This window comes from Anolis sagrei, chromosome 6, assembly GCF_037176765.1.
Source record: "Anolis sagrei isolate rAnoSag1 chromosome 6, rAnoSag1.mat, whole genome shotgun sequence".
Taxonomy (NCBI): Eukaryota; Metazoa; Chordata; class Lepidosauria; order Squamata; family Dactyloidae; genus Anolis; species Anolis sagrei.
In genome coordinates, this window is record NC_090026.1 from 33,218,742 (window position 1) to 33,230,934 (window position 12,193).

A 12,193-nucleotide genomic window follows, 5' to 3' on the forward strand; every position below is an offset into this window, starting at 1 on the left:
TGTAATTATTATTTTATTTATTAGAAAGTAAATATAAGTAAACGAAGGGCCTGTTTCTTCCCAGTAAAGAAAAATCCTAGATTATTTCTAGGATCTGTCCAAATTGGCTCCTTTGTCTCTCCACCAAGTGTTTACAAGGCAATGATATTTCTCTTTCAAGAGGATACTCTTAAAAAATAAATACAATATATAAATATGTTGTATATATCACAGCTTGTATGTTGATTTTTCATATTCATATGACAAATCAACATACAAGCTATAATATATACAATATACTCATATATGTATGAGATCTTATGTTGGCATTGAGATGAAAAACAAGAAGAGATCCAGGAGGTTTTTAAAATAGGGCTAAAGCAGCCATTGGCTAATCCCAAGAACTGGAACTCGGTGGGTTGGGAGGTGGGTTGGGAGAATGGGGACAATATGGGACTCGCTAGCGTTTGGGAAGCGGAAGGTAAAAGCAACCCAGCCACACCAATATTGGGAAGGGGTTGGGGTCTTTGTTTTACAAATGGAATCCCAGCGTCCCTGAGCTCTGGGTTTCCAGACAGGATCCAGCGCCAGCTGCAGGCAGCTGTCGAGAGAGAGAGAGAGAGAGAGAGAGAGAGAGAGAGAGAGAGAGGGTGGGCTGGAGAGGGTTCCCTGTGCATTGATTCCTTTGTTTCTGGCTCGCTCCCGCCCTAAGGCTACCATCTTAAAGCGCGTCCTTGTAAACCAATAATCCCAAATCAATCTGCCCTAAGTATGAAGCCTTGATGGAGGAAAGGATAGGAAGAAGGAAGGAGTTCCTATGTGAACTCTGAACTCACTACGCATTGAACGGAATTCAAACAAGGAGCGAAGGAAAATAGAAAAGGGGACACACATAAAATATTGCTTATAAACAGAGCGACGAAAGTTGTTTTTTTGGGGGGGGGGGGAGAATGAGGAAGGGAGAATATTAAAGGAAATACAATGGGTGCATGGATAGAGTTAAAGCAGACAAGATTCTTCCTTTTTTTCTTTTTCTTTTTGCCAAATTATGGATAGCAAAAGCGCTGGGTGAAATGGACTTTTGCAAATGGCCATGCCCCCTTTCACACAGCTGAATAAACTCCCACATTATCAGCTTTGAACTGGAATATATGGCAGTGTGGACTCGGAAAACCCAGTTCAAACAGATATTGTGGGATTTTCTGCCTTGATATCCTGGGGCCCCTTCCACAATGCTGTATAAAGTCCACATTGAACTGGATTATATGACAGTGTTGACTCAGAAAACCCAGTTCAAACCAGATATTGTGGGATTTTCTGCCTTGATATCCTGGGGCCCCTTCCACAAGGCTATATAAAGTCCACATCAAACTGGATTATATGGCAGTGTGGACTCAGAAAACCCAGTTCAAAGCAGATATTGTGGGATATTCTGCCTTGATATTCTGGGGCCCCTTCCACATAGCTGTATAAAGTCTACATTGAACTGGATTATACAGCAGTGTGGACTCAGAAAACTCAGTTCAACTCAGTGGGATTTTCTGCCATGATATTCTGGATGATATGACTGTGTGGAAGGGCTCCACGGCAAATAGTCACACTTGGCTGTTTCCACTCGTGATGCCCCCTTTTTCAGTGTCCTACCTTTATCCCTGTTCCATAAACACAAAACCATCAAGATTTGTAAAATAATAATAATAATAGAAATACAGAAGGAGAACAACAACATAGAACCCAAGTCTCTTTGGGACACACACACACTCACACATATCATTCTTTGATGCGATTTCCCCCGTGTTAAGAGACTGTGGCAAAAAAGGCAAAGAAAAGTAAGACATATGGAATCAATTTCGTATCTTGACGTTGAAAACCAGCCAATTCCTGCTGGCCTCTTAAAACCAGGTTCCGTTTGGTCCCCCTCTATCTGGCAACTCTTGTCAGTCAATAGGATCCCTTTCTTGAAACATTTTAAAGTCTTTCTAAAGAGAAGCCGCCTTGGCCTCAGACCATCGGGAACAGTTTCCTCCGTCTTTGGAGGAGGAAGGGGGCAGCGATGGGGGAAAAGAATGGTCCACCTTAAACAAAGTATTCCTTCGTACCTTCGGCTTGGCTACAAAGACACTTTCCTCCTGGTGCCTCGGAAATTATTGTAATTCCCCTTTGAGTCAAGTTGGGATCCAAGCGAGAGGCACCCCACCCCTCCCTTCCAAATAGCAAGGCTTGCTTTGGGGTGGAAATCGAGCCCCCCAAAAGCCACGAGACGACAGCTTTTAAGCGGAGGGAAATCTACCAGAAAGGCTCCCAAACTCCTTCCTTGGCTTCCACCTTGGCTTCCGAACTCCTTGCGCCTCCTTCTTTCTCCTCCGTGTCTCCAAACGAGGTCCTGGCGCTGAGAAATAACTTCAGGTAAGAGGGTTTAATTTAGGAATAGAAATAAAACCAAATTAAACCACAGGCACCACAACCCAGATCGCTCAGCGACTTCTTCTGAGCCAAGCATAGGAATTCCCGGGGCCGTGGAGGTTTTAATTAATAGCCATGACAAAGCTTGGAAAGACGTCTATTGGTCGGCCGGGCTCCTAGTTTGAAGCACAGCCTCCCCCCGGAAAACAAAACAAAACCCCACGCCACCCTAGTCCTGTGGCCTGACCAGAAGACCAGGGGCCATCTTAAATAAGGAATATTAACGACTATCCGATAATACTGGGATGGGGGCGTCCTCTGCCCAAAAAGACGGGGGAGGGAGGGAGGTTGTTCCTTCGGAAGTGGCTCTTTGGACCAAAGGATCCCTTCCCTCTCGGATCCTGCATTTGTTAAAGCTTTAACGCCTCTGGGTTGTTTGAAAGGGAAAACTACAAACGCTTCTTTTAAGGGAGAGAGAGAAGCCGGGTGCTAAAACAGAGGGATGTGATTTATGGCGCGGAGAAAGTTGTCTTTATTGAGGTGGCTGCTGTCACGGACCCGGGCTTTTCCCCTTCTTCTCCCTCTTCTTTTTCTCTCCCTCTTCCCCACCTCTCACCTCGATCACTTTGCTCCTTTTTTGTGTTTTGTGGTTAGCAAACATCTCACTAAAGTGTGGAGAAAGCGGGGGTGTTGGAACAAGAACAAGAAACATGACACGAAGGCGGTTGCAATCCCTGGTTGTAAACTGTCGATTTAGTCTCCCAGGGCCCGAGACAATGCCAGAGCCAGTTTCCTTCACCCCCGCACCTCAATATCTGCTTGGGGGGCATTGCTTTGGCCCAATGGGGATGCGGTCTTCTACCGAGGAACGTGGACTGCAAGCCCACTCCTGAGATGAACCCACCTTTGGGCATCTTCAGAGAAAGCCTTCAAAAATAGATGGGAACCAGTAAAGAGTGGCCAATTTCAGTCCGATAAATTTCTACTCCGAGTTTGAATACTACCGGATCCAAGGGCTCTTCCACACAGCCCTACATCCCAGAATATCAAGGCAGTGTGGACTCAGATAACCCAGTACAAAGCAGATACTGTGGGATTTTCCGCCTTCATATTCTAGAATATAGGACTGTGTGGAAGGATCCCAAGTCACTTTTGCCCTTCTCCACTAAAAGTCAATGAGATTAAGGATCCTTCCCACGCAGCTGAATAAAATCTCACTTTATCAGCTTTGAATTGATAAATATATGGCAATGTGGACTCAGGGCCCTTCCACACAGCCCTATATCTCAGAATATCAAGGCAGGAAATCCCACATTATCTGAGTGTGGACTCAGATAATCCATTTCAAAGTAGATATTGTGGGATTTCCTGCCTTGATATTCTGGGATATAGGACTGTGTGGAAGGGCCCCAAGACACGTTTGCCCTTCTCCAGTAAAAGTCAATGAGATTAAGGACCCTTCCCACACAGCTGAATAAAATCTCACTTTATCAGTTTCGAACTGGAATATATGGCAGTGTGGACTCAGGGCCCTTCCACACAGCCCTATATCTCAGAATATCAAGGCAGGAAATCCCACATTATCTGAGTGTGGACGCAGATAACCCAGTTTAAAGCAGATATTGTGGGGTTTTCCACCTCGATATTCTGGGGGGCTTTCCACACAGCCCTATATCCCACAATATCAAGGCAGAAAAATCCGACATTATCTGCTCTGAACAGTGGCAGTGTGGACTCCGATAACCCAAATCAAAGCAGATATTGTGGTATTTTCTGCCTTGGGATTCTGGGATATAGGGCTGTGTGGAAGGGCCCTAAGTTATATGGCTGTGTGGAAGGGCCCTAACTCTCAAGTCCTTGTGTTTACTGCCTAAACTTTAGTTCTAGATAAATAAGGCGACCATAGGAAACAGTCCAAAGAAAGCTATTGAGACACAGCCCTATATTACAGAATATCAAGGCAGAAAACCCCACAATATAAGCTTTGAACTGGGTTATCTGAGTCCACACTCAGATAAAGTGGGATTTCCTGCCTTGATATTCTGGGATATAGGGCTGTGTGGAAGGGCCCTGAATGTGGACTCAGATAACCCAGTTCAAAGCAGATATTGAGGGATTTTCTGCCTTGATATTCTGGGTTGTATGGCTGTGTGGAAGGGCCCTGGGTTGTTTCTTTTTTGAATTCCAAGCTGAAGGGCGGGCAGAGGGCGCATTCCACAGAAGCCAATGAAACATTTCTCCCTTAGCGTTCTCTATAAATATTTCTGGTTTCTTTTGCAAATTATTTGGAAGAAAGAAAGAAGATCTTAATGGAATAATGGAACAGTTTAAGCATCAACACCCCCAAAGAACCACAAGGAACATCAGGGACACAACCAAGCTGCAGCATAGCTTTGGAATGTCGGTTGTAACCTCTGATAACCCATCAGATAGGAAAAGTCTGCCTTCACAGAGAAGGAGGCAGCTGGTCTAATATCATCAGCTTTGTTGCTCTTATTTCCAATCAAGTTGGTTTAGACTTCTGGTAACCCCAGGAGACCTTGTTGGCCTACAATCCTATGTGGATATTTATGTGTGTGTGTGTGTAAACACACACCATTGTAGGCCAACTAAGGGAGGCAACCCTTCCTTTTTCAAAGAGACCCTTTCTTTTTTTCTTCCCAAGTTCTTCTGGCATAAGATTCCTCCACTATTAGGAAGCAAGTGGCTCTTTCTTTTTTGCAAAATTGCTGTCTTCCTGTTGTGTTTCAAATGACATCCCCTCTCACACACACACACACACACACACATTTACAGCAACAGGAATTGTCAAATAAATACACTCTGGTTATTGATAGGGCATAGACATTCTGTATTCAGGGTGGCACTGTTAATAATCCAATTCTTGGAACCACGAGCTTACTGTATAAGTGTTTGCTTTTTATACAACAACAAAAAAGCGAAAAACCACCCCAGTGTGTAGAATTTCCTGCGGCAATATAAGGCCATATTAGAAGACAGTAGGAGGAATTTTGCTCTCCCAGACTCTCCCTTCCCTCGAAATGGCTTTACATTAAATTTCCTCAGCTCCAGAATCATCTTCCTTACTAGCCTCCAGCTAAACTTGATTAAACAACAACCAAAAAAAGAGCCGCTTGATGCGTTGACAGATGAAATCCAAGAGGAAACCACAAGGCCCTTAAGTGACCCTAATTTAATCGATTTTATCATAAATCATCAACTTGATGAAGAACCAAAGTTTTCATTGAAGGAAATTGATATTAATGGAGTAGCTGCTTCTTTAATTCAGATGTTGTTTTCCACCAGCTGGAAGACAAACATCTTGTGACATTATTTGGGCAATTTCCTTGGGAACTGTGTTTCAAAAAAGAAAGAAGAGCTTAATGGAACAGTTTAGACAGCGGCATCATCAAAGAACTACAAGAATCTGTGTATTCATGGACAGTAGGAGTCCAGTGCAGCTTTGATTATTTAGCTTGTGGTCAAATTTTAGTGTGGCACCAGATCTCTAACTCATCATAGCCCATCAGTTAAAAAAGGTCTTCATGTAGAGAGAAGAAGGCAGCTGATCTCATGTCATCCTGTTATTTTACATCAAAGTTTCAAGTCAGTGTAGATTTCTGGTGACCCTATGAATAAGAGACCCACTCTCCCCAAAAAGGTCCTGTCAAAACCAGTTCTGTCTAGATTTCGGGGTTGTGACTTCATTTATTGAGTCAATCCATCTGCAATGTAGCCTTCCTTCTTCTCTACTGCCATCCAATGTATTATCTTTCAAACAAATCATTTTGTTTTATGATGTGTCCAAAGCAAGATAGCCTCAGTTTAGTCATTTTGGCTTCTACTGAGAGTTCAGAGTTGGTTTATCCTGGGAACCATTTATGGTTTGGTTTTTCTTCATGGACCATGTGACCTGTGGGACTTTTCTCCTTGGCATTTCACATCCTTTCATTTTCATCCTGTCAAGCTTTCTTTACAGTCCACTTTTCACATCCATGCATAGACATAAAAATACTAAAGCAAAGATAATCCCGACTTTGGTATTTGATACTGAATCTGTACAGTTGTCTTGACTAATACCTTCATAGATTCCCTTTCAAGTGTTATTCTTTTGATTTCTTGATTATTTTGATTTATGGCTGGGCCAGGGTACAGAAAATCTTTAACCATTTCCATATCTGCAACCACTTTTGTGCTATCTAAATCATCTGTGGTCATTATTACTTACTTAATATCTCCTAGAGCAGAGAGAAGGAGCCACCTTTTGCACTTTAAAGATCAATTTTCAGGCCTTGGTGGTGAAGCTTAATTAGTATACTGAAGGAGGAAATTTCAAAAACGCACTTTGAATGTGGAGTATTCTTGAATTTATAAATAAACCTGAGTTGAAACAAGCCCCAAACTATGCCAGTTAAATCCAAAGCCCTAAGTTGTGCCTCACAATGCAGCTTTTGAAGGCCTGTTAAACATTGGCTATGCTGTAATTCTTCATTTTGCAATTAAAAATTAACTCTCCTCTTCAGTTCTGTACCCTTCTGTCATGGATGCCTAAGTCCCAATTAGCCTTTAGGTATGTTGATGAATTCCATAGATCAAAGGCCCTTGCAGAAATTTAGTACATCAGGAAAATAGGCTGAAGAAATGCTGGTTAATGTGAAACCTAATATATCTTGCTGGAAGTAGAAAACAAGCTAAAATGACATCCCAATCATGAACACATCTAGGGAGCAAGCTGCATTGATTTCAGTACCATTTACATTTGAGTAAGTGGTTAGAGTCATAAGAAAGAGCAGAAAGCAGGAAGAAACTAACATGGAATAATAATTAAAAGTTTAATTAAAACCCGGTAGGACTTAAAATTACCTCGAGGTGATCTCTTAGATTACAAGGTGTTGGTTGGTATAAATTTATCTGTGGATCTAGAAAACTGATTTCTCTAGATTAAGACATAGTTGTGTTAATCTGAAATATCAATACACAAATTGATTTTGTAGCCATTTAGGCCCCTTCCACACAACTGAATAAAATCCCACATTATCTGTTTTGAACTGGAATATATGACAGTGTGGACTCAGATAACCCAGTTCAAAGCAGATATTGTGGGATTTTCTGCCTTGATATTCTGGGTTATATGGCTGTGTGGAAGGGCCCTTAGAGATTAACATAGATTGGAGCTACAAGGTCCTTCTGGATGCTGCATTAAGTGACTGAAAGCCAATAATTTGTAAATGTAGGCAATGTATAGTATGTATACCTATGTGTTTTCTCCCTCCTTTCTCTCATTCCATGTTATCCTTTCCCTGACAATAAAGTTTGTAAATCAGTTTATTCCTGTTCATGCAAGTTGTGCTGCTGCTTTTCTTTCTCAAATAAAAACACATATTGGTGAGTTTCAATAATGATGTATTAATGACTTGTTGTAGATATTTATCTGCTTCTCTGTCTATCAGCTGAACCCATTCAAAATATATTTGGTTGTTATTATGTTACAGAGGTATACAAAGCTCAATGGAGGAAAGTAACTCTATGAATTCAGCTCTTTGATGTTTTGATAAAACTCCTATTTCTATCTATCTGGGTTGCGTATTTATTTATTTCTTTATTTTCAATAAGTTATTTCTGTTTAAAAGTACAGTAACAACATCCTATGGAGAAGCCTTTGTCCCCTGAAAATCTTCTCTTCTCTCATTCTCTAGGAGCAATTCTGTCCTGTGGTATCAAATCACCATCTTTCTTCCTTGGCAGAAGTAAGTAGTATTAACCCTGAAGTTGTGTATTGATAGACATTATGTTTTTATATCAGTCGGAATGAGGCTGGTATCTCATGCTTGGACCATTGCTTTCTGGCTAAGAGTTGGAGGCTGTAAATGATGTGTTTTGGTAGAAATATCACATGAGGCCTTTTTTTTCTTATCAAGCTTGACTCCACCCTTTCAACTTACACAGGCATTATTGATCTATTTGCTTCTTAATGTCTAAGATCAAAGCCAGTGTGGTATAATGATTTGATTGCTGGGCTGCTGGACTCTGGAGCAGAGTTTCAGTCCCCAACTCAATCATAGAAACCCACTAGATGATCTTGGGCAAATCACACACCCTCAGCTTTTGAGAAAGATAAAAGCAACCCCTATCTTAGCAAATCTGGTCAAAAACACCCTGTGCTAGGTTCCTCTTAGGGTCTTCATAAGCTGCAAATGTTTTGAAGGCATACAACAGACACATCACCTTTCTCAGAGGTCAGGCATGTAGGATGGCTTCTGTTTTATATATTAGATACACATTAAGTTATATTATTAAAACACTAATTCAGTTAGAGCAGTTTAAATTTTCACACTAAAAGATTAAAATATTTGAAAGTGAACCATTTAAAAACTAGACTATGAGAGTTGGTCAGTCCCTAGGTAAAGGGAAAAGGAAAGAAATTGCTTCCTGATTGAAGGACAATAGAGAGAGGACTGAACCCTTGGAGGGAGTTCCACAATGTGGGATCAGCCATCAAATAAACCCTCTTTCCTGTCTCTATCAAAAGCACCTCTGAAGGTGATGGGACAAAGAGAACCAATTCTTTTCCAGATTTGAAATACCAGATATCTGTCTGTCTGTCTGTCTGTTTATTTATTTATTTATTTATTGCATCAGATAGGCTTATACAGATAGCATGGTCTTAAATCCTATAGGGCAGTGGTTCTCAACTTGTGGGTCCCCAAGTCTTTTGGCCTATAACTCTCAGAAATCCCAGCCAGTTTACCAGCTGTTAGGATTTTTGGGAGGTAAAGGCCAAACCATCTGGGGAGCCACAGGTTGAGAACCACTGATATTGGGTGTGATGGTCTCAACCAGCAATTTGAATCTTGTATTGGAAAAGTGTAGCCTGCAGAGTTGTTTGTAACAAGGGAGGCTATACCTATACTGCCATATAATCCAGATTATCAAGGGAGATAATCCACATTATCTGCTTTGAACTGTATTATATGAGTCTATTACTATATAATCCAATTCAAAGCAGATAATATGGATTTTATATAGCAGTGTAGACCCAGCTGGAGTTACAGGTTTTTTGTAACTAACACACAGTATAAATTAAACTGCAACCTTTTGGACCATCCATAGTCTCTATATAACCTTCAATATTAATTCATAGATAGAGCATTACAGTAATCCAAATGGGGTGTAACTAAGTAACAGCAAGCATACAAGCTCTAATTGTCCAGATGCACTCCCAGGCATCACAAAAACCTGGGAATCCAAGTTCAGAGTTGAATTTAGAGTATATCCAAACATGCATCTTAAGAGAAATGTAACCCTATTCAGTGCAAATTAAATCTTTATAATACTTGATGTGCCTTTTGGATGATCAGGAGCACCTTTGCCTGGTCTGGGATAAACTTCAATTTGCTCACCTCTCTCCTTTCTACAGGCTCCCATTTAGAATTAAAATACTGTATATTCCTTCCATGGAGATGAAAAGTCAAAGAACACATTGGTAGCACCAAATATCAAATCTGTGGAGGACCTCTCACAATAGTTCCAAGTAAACATTGCATAAGTGAGGGACAAAATAGAGTTCGAATGGCCAGGGTATTGAATAGGAATCCCCAGTACCATATTCTGAAGCCAACCTCCATGTTAGTGTCTATGAGTTTATCAGAGGTTCTCAACTTGGGGTCCCCAGATGTTTTTGGCCTACAACTCCCAGAAATCCCAGCCAGTTTACCAGCTGCTAGGATTTCTGGGAGTTGAAGGCCAAAAACATCTGAGGACCAGGTTGAGAACCACTGGTTTAGATAGATCAGTTGGAAGACTACCATGATCGATGGTAGTGAAAAGTGTTCTGAAAAAAGTAAGGAGGGCACACTTTTCCTACTCTGCTCTTAGATACCTCTTCCATCAAGGCAACTGTCATTGTCTTCAATCCATAATCAGGCCTTAAACAAGACTGAAGTAAATCCAGGTAATCTACCTCATCCAGGAACCTCTGGAGCTGTAAGGCCACTATATGCCCCTGGATCATGCTAAAAATGAAATATTAGAAGTAGTCCAGCAATTATCCAATACAATAGGATCCAGAGAGTTTGAAACAACTGCCCCTTTCAGACACAATATTGCAAAGAGGCATTCATTATTCCATTTGCTCAGTTGCCCAATTCCCCTCGGGGGACTTAACCTCTCCAAGGATCCTGCCTACATCCTCTGGTTTACATATTGTGCCCCTTGTCCTATTATTACTCCCAGCTAGATTAACCCATTGAATCAATGGAATCTGCTTACATGTCCAGACCCATCATTGAGTCAACTCTGAGATAACACTACAGGATTCTGGCATATTTAAAACTGGGATTTACAACCAACAGCAAATGTTTTTACTTTAAATTGATACTTTGTACCTAGGAAAAATGGGTAGGATCTCAGAGTTAGTTAGGTGATCATGAAGTTTTATTTCCCCTTTCCACCCAGTAAATATCTGTAGAATGTTTTTAAAAAAGAAGACAGGGAGGAAGGCTAATGGGACTCCCAGGAAGACATCATTTCCTTCCAATTAAAGCTCTTATTGTAGTCCTTGTTAGGCAAAGGAGGTGTGGGCGTTGAACTGGGCCTCCTCCAGTGGCAGCATACAGTAACCTTTTGGAAAGTAGGAAGTGCCTCTGTTTGCTGTCACAGCCAAGAGGAGATACCAACAGAGGAGGAGGCAGCGCTGGAGAAACAAGATAGCTCAAGAAAGAAAGAAAAAATCTTTATCCCACCATTTCAGCCTTATTCTTCTTGGCTGAGGGCATGCAAGGAATTGAGTTTGTGTTGCAAAACAAAAATAAATATCTTCCTACTCTTCTTACATGTAGGTATACACACACTTGAGATCTTTTTATCCAAGTATAAGAATGTAACACTGAAGCACAGTGAATGCATTCCCAGGTGGTAAGATGATAATTCCTTAGTTACTTCTGTATGAAATGGACAGAAGGTTGGGTCACTTGGAAACATAAGGGTGATGTTTAGAAAACTGAGGACAAGAGGGTCCTCTGCCTCAAAGTCCTAGTATAGTAGAGAGAGGGTAAACCAATTCCACACTGTAGATGCACCCTGAGAGAAAGGATTTGGTAGCAAAACGTTGGTAGACTTTTAAAGAAATGAGAGTATCCAATGAAGTAGACATGCAGGCTGGATCTACACTGCCCTATATCCCAGGATCTGAGCCCAGATTATCTGTTTTGAACTGGGTTATCTGAACCTACACTGCCAGATAATCTGGAATAAGAAAATAATCTGGGATGAGATCCTGGGATATTGATCCAGGCTCCTTCCACACACCTGAATAAAATACCACATTAACTGCTTTGAACTGGAATATATGGCAGTGTGGGCTCAGATAGGCCAGTTCAAACCAGATATTGTGGGATTTGCTGCCTTGATATTCTGGGGGCCCTTCCACACAGCTGTATAAAGTCCATATTGAACTGGATTATATGGCAGTGTGGACTCAGAAACCCAGTTCAGAGTTGATATTGTAGGATTTTCTGCCTTGATATTCTGGGCTGTGTGGAAGGGCCCTAAATCTACAAAGTTTATATTACCAGTTTCTTTTCCTGTCTCAAAGGCTGGATCTACACTATCCTATATCTTAGGAACTCATCACAGATTATCTTCTTTGAACTGGATTATGTGAGTCCCCACTGCCATATAATCTGGGATAATCAGATAATCTGGGATCAACTCCTGGGATATAGGGCAGTGTAGAAGGGGTCAAAGAGGGCATACATCACTCGGAACTCCCTGAACATCCAGTCAAGTGTATGGGGGGAGATAAACTGATCCA

The 12,193-nt window shown here is 41.4% G+C and overlaps 1 protein-coding gene across 3 annotated transcripts in view; it reads left to right on the forward strand.

Annotated features, from left to right (window-relative positions):
- HOXB3 (homeobox B3) overlaps positions 1-12,193 on the forward strand; it is a 113,589-nt gene that overhangs the window by 72,602 nt on the left and 28,794 nt on the right. For all 3 annotated transcript variants that reach the window (XM_060780870.2, XM_060780869.2, XM_060780872.2), the window contains exon 2: positions 8,079-8,129. The gene's annotated coding sequence lies outside the window, so the exon portion shown is untranslated. The remainder of the gene's footprint in view (positions 1-8,078; positions 8,130-12,193) is intronic.